Source organism: Bos javanicus, chromosome 19 (genome assembly GCF_032452875.1).
Source record: "Bos javanicus breed banteng chromosome 19, ARS-OSU_banteng_1.0, whole genome shotgun sequence".
Lineage (NCBI taxonomy): Eukaryota > Metazoa > Chordata > Mammalia > Artiodactyla > Bovidae > Bos > Bos javanicus.
The window spans coordinates 16,482,596-16,493,378 of NC_083886.1; positions in this window are offsets into that span (position 1 = coordinate 16,482,596).

The window sequence follows — 10,783 nt, forward strand, 5'->3', positions numbered from 1 at the left end:
TTAATACTTTTTCTCCTTTACTACCTTCTATTGGATTGACCACATTTTTAAATTTAGTTTATTAATCCTTCTTTTCCCTCTGCTAGTTTGGAAATGATATATCTTATTTATTACTTTAAAATTTTTAACTTGTTAATATAGTTAATAACTCTGCTCCCCCCAACAATATAAAATCTTTAAAACATTTTAAATATAGTCATCCCCTCTTGTTTACCATGTGTTCTTATTCAATATTTTAGTTCCATTTTGTCTTTTAAATCCCCTGAATTAGTCATAATAATAATTATTGTTTTATACAACAATAAAACAGTTTCTGTTTATATTTTCCATTTGTTTTCAATTCATTTCTTTGTTTACCATTCTTCCTTGTAACTGTACTCTTCCCGCGGGGTTCGCTTTCTTTCTTTCTGATGTATGTCCTAGTCTTAGTGCAAATCTGCTAGTAATCTCTCAGTGTTTCTTCCCTCTAAAGGTCTTCATTGCCCTGAGCTACTGAGTAGTCACGTGTTTGACTGTGCGGGTCTTGGTTGAGGCGTGCAGGGCTTCTCTCTAGTTGTGGTCTGCAGGCTTCTCGGCGCGCTGTCCTCTCTTGGTGCAGAGCACAGGCGCTAGGCTCACAGGCTTCAGTGGCTGCAGCACCAGGGCTCAGGAGTTGTCACTCGGGGGCTTTAGCGCGTGGGCTCAGTAGTTGTGGCGCGTGGGCTTAGTTGCTCCAGGGTAGGTGGAATCTTCCCAGACCAGGGATGGAAACTGTGTCCCCTGTATCGGCAGGCGGATTCTTTTCCACCGCACCATGAGGGAAGTCCAGCTTCTACCTTTTGATTATTGTGAATCATGCTTCTATAAACATGTGTATGTAACTATCTGTGTCCTTATTTTCATCTTTTGATGTATACCTAGAAGTGAAAATTTTAGATCATTTGATAATCTGTGTTTAATTTTTTGAGGAACTACCATATATTTTCCTTTTTTAAAAAATTATTAATTGAAGTAGAGTTGATTTTTTTAAAAAACAGTCTACAACAGTTTTAATTTTTCTACATCCTCCCCAACACTTACCATTTTTTGTTGATTTTGAAAAATAATAACCATCCTAATGAGTATGAAGTCTTCCCAGGTGGCACTAGTGGTAAAGACTCCGCCTGTGAATGCAGGAGGTAAAAGAGATGTGGGTTTGATCCCTGAGTTGAGAAGATTGCTTGGAGGAGGAAAATGGCAACCCACTCCAGTGTTCTTGCTTGAAAAATTCCATAGGCAAGAGGAGCCTGGAGGGCTGTAGTCCATGGGCTCGCAAAGAGTTGAATGCGACCGAGCGACTGAGCACACACGGTAAGTATGAAGTGGTCTCTCATAATAAGCCATGTAGCTTTAAATGTGCTGCATTTTATATGGCATTTTTCTGTGTCTGTGAGTTGAGGGTGAGGTGGAGGGTTGTCCACACTGGCTAAATCTGCTTTGTGTTACAACTGCCAGGCCTAGCTATTTTTAATGCAGATTGTTTAACTAATTTTCTCTTTTGGAGAGTAGCCAACTTTCGAGTACATAAAAAATTCATAACACTTCCATTAAAAATAAAAAAGACTTTATCCTAAGTTTGTTTCATAAATCTCTGACTTTCACTTAAAGAATCATGAGCCAAGCACTGTTATCCTCTGCTTGCCATTCTCCCACTAACAGTTTGTTTCCTACCTATATATTTTTACTGTCCTTTCCAGGACAGCACTGTTTCTTTGAGATCACTTTATTGGTGCCATCATTATTGCTTCATGTTTTGATCCTGTCTGATAGTCATCCATTACTGCCCTCCCACAATACCACTGTCATCCCAGGGTTTTGGCTCTTGAACATAATTCAGTTTAATATCGCCAAGTATTAAGGCCTTGTAACAATCCATTCACTCTTCCTTTATGGCTGCCCATATAATTGTCAACGAGATCTAGGGGAACAAGGGTATAATCATTAGGGACATCCCAGTGATTCTGTAAATAGCCGTTGCTTTCCTTATCCTATTCTAGATTGAGGGCTTTAAGCTTATCAACCTGGAGACCAAGTGTCTCATGAATTAGATGTAATCTTCAATCATATTTTACCTGGTCAGATGTTTAGGCCACATAGGAAAGGGACCGAGATGGGAAACTGGAAGATCAGTGTTGTTGTGTTTAGAAAATCACTGATTTAGTGCTTTAGTGAAAAACAAACATATGCTCCGAAGCTATTTATACAGGTTGCCTTGCAATATGAACTTGATTGTGGATTCTTAACTATGCTGCTCTTGAGTTATTTCATGAATATTAGCCTTTCTTTAGAAAGGAGACGCTGGGACCTGAATTGGAGCCTTTACTGCAGGGCATTTTGTTAGAGGACAGAGAGGGAAGGGAAGTACCAGGGTGCTGGTATTTTCCTAGAGCCCACAGATGGTCAGAATTGTTTTCTCATGACCTGACTTGCCACCTTCTCCATGCTCAGCAGAGTCCTTGACAGTACAGAACTGAGCTGATGACAAATCACAGTGAACAATGACCGCAGTCTCATTCCTTCTGGGACTTTCTCAGCATTTCTCAGTTACTTAGTCCAAGAGTCAGCTGGCATAGCCCTGTGTCTACTCATTGCCTGGGCCAGGATGGAGCCAAGTGTCTTGTTGGACAAATAGCCTGTGGACCTGAATCTGGCTCCTCTCCATACCTTGGAGATAAATCTTGATGTGAGGTTGAGGAACAGGTTTGGGCCATATGCTTGCCTGGCAGGTGCTTCACAAAAGCTCAGGATGCATAAAGTAAGGCTTTAAAAGCAGTGAGCTTCAGAGGCTCTTTCCCGTTGCTCTTCCTACCTCCCTGGAGCTGCGTACAAGAGCCAGTTTGCCGTGCTGTGTTTGTTAGTGGCAGTGCTGTTGACGTCTGGGAGGCACTGTTTATTGTGGTATTGTTCTCTCCACTGTGGAATGTTTCACATTCTTGGCACCTGGGCACTAAGGGCTGGTATACCCCCATTCATTGTGACAGCCAAGAATGCCCCTGCATTTCCAGAGGTCCTATGGAAGATGGTCCCACTAAAGGAAGCTTGAACTGTCTATGATCCGCTCACTTGTGTATCATTGCTTGTATGCTTTGTCTTCACTAAACTTCAGCCTCAGTTAGTGCTCTTTTGACCTCACCCCCAGTCCCAGTCAAAGGATGTGACAGGCTATCCTGTGGGGAGGACGGTGTTGGAAACCCCAGGTCATGGTGTTGTCTTTGTGAAGCGGGGTTGTGCTGGCAGTTAAGTATGCTGGCTTAGGAGACAGAGTGCATGGGATCTTACTCCATCTCTGCTACCTATCCGCTGTGTTACCTGGGGCCAGTTACCTAACCTCAGTTTTTCCATCTTTAAAAGGGGGATAATATTGTTCCTATCTGATAGGACTGTTGCAGGAATAAGTTTGTGCAAATTGCTTCACAGACTGTTCAATTCATACTTTGTGCTTAACAACTGCTTAGCCATTATTATTATTTTTTTATGATCATCAATGATATGCATCAGAGAAGGGTTAGAGGTACAGTTTGTGACACACATAGAGTAAAATCGACTAGTGCAGGATAATCCTGCAAGCGTCTGGCTGTAGCCAGTAGAACTCAATAAGTGGTCAGCATCGCTTTGTCTGTAGGACCAGGATCACGCTGCCTGGAGGCTGGTTGGATGCCTGACCACGTGCCAAAGGGGGTGTCAAATGAGTGTTTACTCTCCTGTTTCCCCTTGGGCACACCTGAATCTCTACCCCAGACTCTGACTGATGAAACTTGGGCAGCTCTGGGCAAGGGGATAGGAGACTAATGTTGCCGAAAGACCACAGGCCTGTAAATCCACTTTCCCCTACAGTGCTGGGAAAGTATTTCTCCCCAAACACTGTACAACATGAACTGAGAGGCCTTTTTCTGTCAATCCAGATGGAATGTTCCAGAGACACAGGCTTGAACTTTCCACTTTCATGTGGGTAAGCTGAAGGAGTGTGAATTCATGGCACCAAGAACGTTATGATACTCAACCCTCCTGACCTCCTGTGGCTAAAATTCCAACATTAGCATTGAATTCTTTTGTATTAAGCATTATCTGCTTTCTGGTTTTTTGTTATAAATATGAATGTGCAGACAAGAGTGAACATGGCAGGCCTGACGCCTGTCCTTTGAAAGGTCTCCACGGTAGGTTCTTGGTTGGCATCTGGTACCTTGGATTTGAGGAGTATCCCACTGCCCTAACTGATAAGAGAGGCTCACTGTGCCTTAACTGTCAGCAAGACGGCTTAACATTTGCCTTCCTCTGGGAATCTGGAGTTGGGGTATGTGTCAGGCACCAGGTGCCCATATGACCAGACTCTAATAAAAACTTATGAACTTATGAATAAAAACCTAATGAACTTTCCTGGTTGGCAACATTTCACAGGTGTTGTCACAGTTTCTTGCTGGGAGAATTAAGAGTGTTCTGTCTGACTCCACTGAGAGGGTCCTTGAAAACTTGCACTTGGCTTCCTCTGGACTTAATCCCATACGCCTTTTCCTTTGCTGATGTTGCTTTGTATCCTGTTTCTGTAATAAATTATAGCTGTGAGTATGACTGTGCAGAGCCCTTTGAATTTTCCTAGTGAATCGTTGAACTTGGGTGGGGGTGGTCTTGGGGATCTCCAACACAGCAATATTCCCGATATTTAAGAAAACTGCAGAATAATATCTGAGCAAAAGTCCTCAATAAAATAGCAAGCCAAATCCAACATCACCTAAAAAAGATTATACATTATGACCAACTGGGGTTTATCCCAGGCATGAAAAGTTGTTTTGATATCCTCAAATCAATGAATATAATACTCCATATTAGAATAAGGACAAAACCCACAGTCACCTCAACATGCACACAAAAAGTTATTTACAAAATTCATGATACGATTCAGTAAACTTAGAGTGGAAGGGGAGTTCCTTAACCTGATAAAAGGCACCTGTTAAAAAAACCCACAGGAAAGAACATAGTTAATCGTGAAAGCCTGAATGCTTTCCACCTAAGATCAGGAACAATGCTAAGCAAGGATGTCCGCTCTCACCTCATTGATTCATTATATCACTAAGGTTTAGCTAGTGCACGTAGGCAAGAAAAAGAAATAAAAGGCATCCAGATTGCGAAGGAAGAAGTAGAATTATGTTTATTCACAGACACCATTATCTGGCATCTAGAAAATTCTAAGGAGTTGATATACACAAGTTGTAACTTAGAGTAGAGCACATTGTCAAGTCTGCACAAGAATGAGTTTAGGGGACTTTTTCCCAGGAGTCCTGAAAAGGCCTGGTGACTTGGGTCTTGGAGGCAAACGAAATGTTACATGGGAGATAAGAAATCTGTCCTCTGTCCAGTATAGAGTTAATTGATCTACTAGAGTGCGTAAATGGGGAGGAAGACAGTCTGCTCTGATGGGCATCCTTAAGACCAGAGCAGGGGATGTAGGGGTTGTTGGCTGTTTAGAACTCTACTGTGGACTTCCTTGGTGGGCCGGTGGTTAAGAATTCACCTGCCAACGCAGGTGACATGGGTTTGATCCCTGGTTCAGGGAGATTCCACATGCCACAGGGCAACTGAGCCTGTGTACCACACCTGTCAAGCCCATGCTCTGCAACAAAAGAAGCCACTGCAATGAGAAGCCCCTGCACCACAACTGGAGAGTAGCCCCCACTCTCCGCAACTAGAGAAAAACCCGTGTAAAGCAGAGAAGAACCAACACAACCGAATAAATAATTTAAAAAAGCCTCTCTACTGTATTGCTTGTGCCTTCTCATAAATTAAAGTGAACAGGCTCTTACCAAAGGGATGGGAGAATTGTGACTTTTGGAAACACGCAAATTCAAGTTTGAAAGCTGCTGCTTTCCCTTGCTTAGCTGTGGGATTTGGAGCAAACTGCCAGCTTCAGTTTCCATATGGGATGATGGTAATGACTACTGTATCTGTTAAGACATGCCCTTGACTTCCAGTAACTGGAATAAGTAACTTTAGCCATGTAGAAGTTTATGTCTTGAAAACAGGGAGCTCAGGGCTTGAATAGTGGTTCCTTAGTATCCTCTAAGGAATGTTCACCAGTAGGTGTTCATTGGTAGGACTTGTTCATTGGTAGGATTCTAAGGGTGTTCATTGGTAGGACTGATGTTGAAGCTGAAACTCCAATACTTTGGCCACCTGATATGAAGAGCTGACTCATTTGAAAAGACCTTGATGCTGGGAAAGATTGAGCGCAGGAGGAGAAGGGGACGACAGAGGATGAGATGGTTGGATGGCATCACCGACTCAATGGACATGGGTTTGGGTAGACTCTGGGAGTTGGTGATGGACAGGGAGGCCTGGCGTGCTGCAAATTCATCGGGTTGCGACTGGACTGAACTGAACTGAGTATCCTCTGGGATCCAGGGCCCTAATCTTTTTTGCTCCATGATTGTGCATGTGATTTCCATTTTTAAGGTTGCCTTTATGATCTGTGATGTCTGTCGGGACTTCAGCCATCATAACCAGTTCAGAACAGGAAACAGAAGAAAAAGGAGAAAGGGTGCAAACAGCCCACCTCATGAGGCTGTCATTGTTTTGTGGAGCCTTTCCAGAAGTCCCCCCATGATTTCCTCTGTAGTTTGTTAGCCACAGCTTAGTCTTATGGCCACACCTAGTTGGAATAAAACTTTGAAATGTCGTGTTTAGTGAGGCATGTGGACACTCTAGTTAAGACCAGGGTTCTCATGATGAGAGGTAGGGAAGCGTGAATGACTCTGGGTAGGCAAAGTGGTCCCAGCCACATCTTCCCCTGCTGAGCTGATGGAGGGCTCAGTGATGTCATCCCTGAAAGTACCAAGCACAGAGACGAGCTCATGTGTGTTCTTTCCTTCCCTCCCCCTGGCTCTAGAGTGCTTTAGCCAGGAGTAAGATGAGTGTCCTTTATTTATAGAGAGGGGCTGAGCATAGAGTGTAGGAGACAGGGTAACTAACTAAGGGATCCTCCCAAAGGCATTGTCTTCCCCACGACTGAATGCTTGGTCCAGTGCCTGCCACTTTATAATGTTGGTAAATGCTTTTTGGATGAAGGAAAGAGCGTGGGATTTGGAGTCAGGCAAACCTTGTATTTGAATTTTGGCTTTAGCACTTCCTGGTTAAGGTTACTTAACCTCTTGAGTCTTAGTGTCCTTATCTATAAATTGGGGAGGATGATAGTACCTGCTTCAGAGTCATTTTGGATCAAATAGGAAAGCACTTTGTTAAATTCCCAAGCACTGAATGGGTAGCCTCACCATTGACTTTTATGGCGAGGAAATAGTATGAGAGGCAAAATCTGTCCCCTGAGGTTCCCTCCTCCTCGCTCAGCCTGCTTCTCTTCACACCATCTTTGTTCTGTTTCTGCAGAGCTAATGAGTGTGGACTCTGAAGCCAGCTTGCCTGGGTTGAGTCTCGGCTCTCTCATGCGACAGGTTGACTCTCAGTGAACTGCTCTGTGCCTCAGTTTCCTCATCTATAAAATGGGAATCATAAAATAGCACCTAACTGGGTTGTTTGGAAGGCGAAAAGACTGAAGTTTTAAGAAGAGAGTGCCTGGCACACAGTGTTAGCTGCTATTACTATTTGGCATTCTCTTTCTCTCAGCCTACTTTGTCTACTTTTTTTAAAAAATGTTTTTTTATTTTTTTCCCTTCCCCATTGAAATTCACACCCCCTGTCTCTCATGAATGATGAAGCACCTCTTCCTCAGTCCTTGGAGCCGTCCAGGCAGCTCCCCCTCACCATTCCGCTTCTCTTTGGTGATGCCCCAGTGGATGACAAATAGTTTGCCACCTCCTTGTCCCCGCAGAATCTTAAGCAGCTGCAGAACATGAGCTTGGGAGTGGGAGGGCTTTGCTGTGGCCAGACTGGGAGGAAGACTCCTGCCAAGGAGGGGCTCCTGTATCCCCTGCCCCCACCCACCGTCACAGTGACCTCAGAGGCCATACATCACACAGCCCCACCTGCCTCTCCTGCCGCCTCTCTCACCCTCCCCAGCCCCTCCACTTCTTCCCAGCTACACCGGCCTCCTTCTTGCTCCTCCTGTCAAGCTTGTCTCCATCTTAGGGACCTGGCTTTTTCTCAGCCCAGAACACTCCTCCCCAGACCTTTGCCTAGCTGCTCCCTCACTTAATTTAATTACACTTCCCTTTTTAAAGAAGTACCCTGCCTTGGACTTCTCTGGTGGCTTGGTGGTCAAGAATCCACCTGCCAATGCAGAAGACACCCTCTTCCCTGGTGTGGGAAGATCCCACATGCTGCAGAGCAGCGAAGCCCGTTTAGCACAGCTATTGAACCTGTGCTCTGGAGCCTGGGAGCCATAGCTACTGAGCCCACCTGCTGCAGCTAGCAAAGCCTCCATGCCCTAGAGCCTGTGCTCTGAAACAAGAGAAGCCACAGAAATGAGAAGTCCGCACACTGCAACGGAGAGTAGCCCCTGCTTGCTGCAACTAGAGAAAAGCTCGAGCAGCCACAAAGACCCAGCACAGCCAAAAAAAAACATTTAAAAAAATTGCCTCATGCCAAGAGTTAACTCATTGGAAAAGACTCTGATGCTGAGAGGGATTGGGGGCAGGAGGAGAAGGGGACGACAGAGGATGAGATGGCTGGATGGCATCACTGACTCGATGGACGTGAGTTTGGGTGAACTCTGGGAGTTGGTGATGGACACGAAGGCCTGGCGTGCTGCGATTCATGGGGTCGCAAAGAGTTGGACACGACTGAGTGAACTGAACTGACTCATTCCCTCCTGAGATTTAAATAAAATGCTGATTTGTCCATTGTTCACCTCCCTTGCACCAGAAAGGAAGATGCTTTCTGTCCCCAGCTGAATCTTCAGTGCTGAGAACAGTCCTTGCCTCAGGGTAGGGGCTCCAGCAATCTTTGTTAATCTAATGATGGCTAGTTAATGCTGACCAAGGCACATTTTTTGTGGCTGTTTTCCCATTTGTTGAGCCCAAGAGGCATCTGAGGTAGATTAGGAGGTGGTGAGTTATCACCTGGTGGGGCTTCTGTAGCAAGGCTTGGGGTGCTGTTTGGGGACCTTGTGTTGGCTGACCCCCCTACTTTCTCCACTTCTGGCCCCAGATCATCTTTTCTCATAATTAAAGATAGTTGCAGTCAGTGTGCTTTATTGATTATGCCAAAGCCTTTGACTGTGTGGATCACAATAAACTGTGGAAAATTCTGAAAGAGATGGGCATACCAGACCACCTGACCTGCCTCTTGAGAAATTTGTATGCAGGTTAGGAAGCAGCAGTTAGAACTGGACATGCAACAACAGACTGGTTCCAAATAGGAAAAGGAGTACGTCAAGGTTGTATATTGTCACCCTGCTTATTTAACTTATATGCAGAGTACATCATGAGAAATGCTGGACTGGAAGAAGCACAAGCTGGAATCAAGATTGCTGGGAGAAATATCAATAACCTCAGATATGCAGATGACACCACCCTTATGGCAGAAAGTGAAGAGGAACTAAAAAGCCTCTGGATGAAGGTGAAAGAGGAGAGTGAAAAAGTTGGCTTAAAACTCAACATTCAGAAAACGAAGATCATGGCATCTGGTCCCATCACTTCATGGGAAATAGATGGGGAAACAGTGGAAACAGTGTCAGACTTTATTTTTGGGGGGCTCCAAAATCACTGCAGATGGTGACTGCAGACATGAAATTAGAAGACGCTTACTCCTTGGAAGGAAAGTTATGACCAACCTAGATAGCATATTGAAAAGCAGAGACATTAACTTTGCCAACAAAGGTCCGTCTAGTCAAGGCTATGGTTTTTCCAGTGGTCATGTATGGATGTGAGAGTTGGACTGTGAAGAAAGCTGAGCGCCGAAGAATTGATGCTTTTGAACTGTGGTGTTGGAGAAGACTCTTGAGAGTCCCTTGGACTGCAAGGAGATCCAACCAGTCCATTCTGAAGGAGATCAGCCCTGGGATTTCTTTGGAAGGAATGATGCTAAAGCTGAAACTCCAGTACTTTGGCCACCTCATGCAAAGAGTTGACTCATTGGAAAAGACTCTGATGCTGGGAGGGATTGGGGGCAGGAGGAGAAGGGGACGACAGAGGATGAGATGGCTGGATGGCATCACAGACTCGATGGACATGGAGTTGGTGATGGACAGGGAGGCCTGGCATGCTGCGATTCATGGGGTCGCAAAGAGTCGGACACGACTGAGTGACTGAACTGAACTGAACTGAACAGTCAGTTTGCAAAGCAACTTCATATACCACGTCTCCTTAATGTTCCACAATGATCATACTTAGGGAGGCAGAGTCCACCTTATCGTAAGGTCGACTTTTGTGTCAGAGTTGATTGTGCATAAAACTGGTTGCTGTGTGACGCTTGGAGGAAGTGGGGCCTTGGCCTTGGTGACCAGGCCACCTCTTTTTTTTTTTTTCCAGACCACCTCTTGGCAGGAGAGATTTGGTAGGTGTTCAAGCCCTGGGGGTGGAACAGTTTGGACTTTATGATTCTTTCAATCCTGTAGGTTTATGATTCTCCAATCCTTATCTCCCCCATGAGAATATTAAGGCTCAGAGACATTAAAAGACTTGCTCAAGATGTAGATCTGGGGAAAGGGGGCGTTCAGATTAGAGGGACATAAAATATCCTGAAGCAAGGTGTGCAGAGGCCCTTCATGTCCTTCTAGGTTTTACAGAGCTGCTTGCCCTTCCATGTGCCTTCCTTTCCTGTGTGCTGGTGTGGGGGCCAGAGAACCTGAGGTGCAAGGCTTTCTCATCCCCAGGGCTCGCCC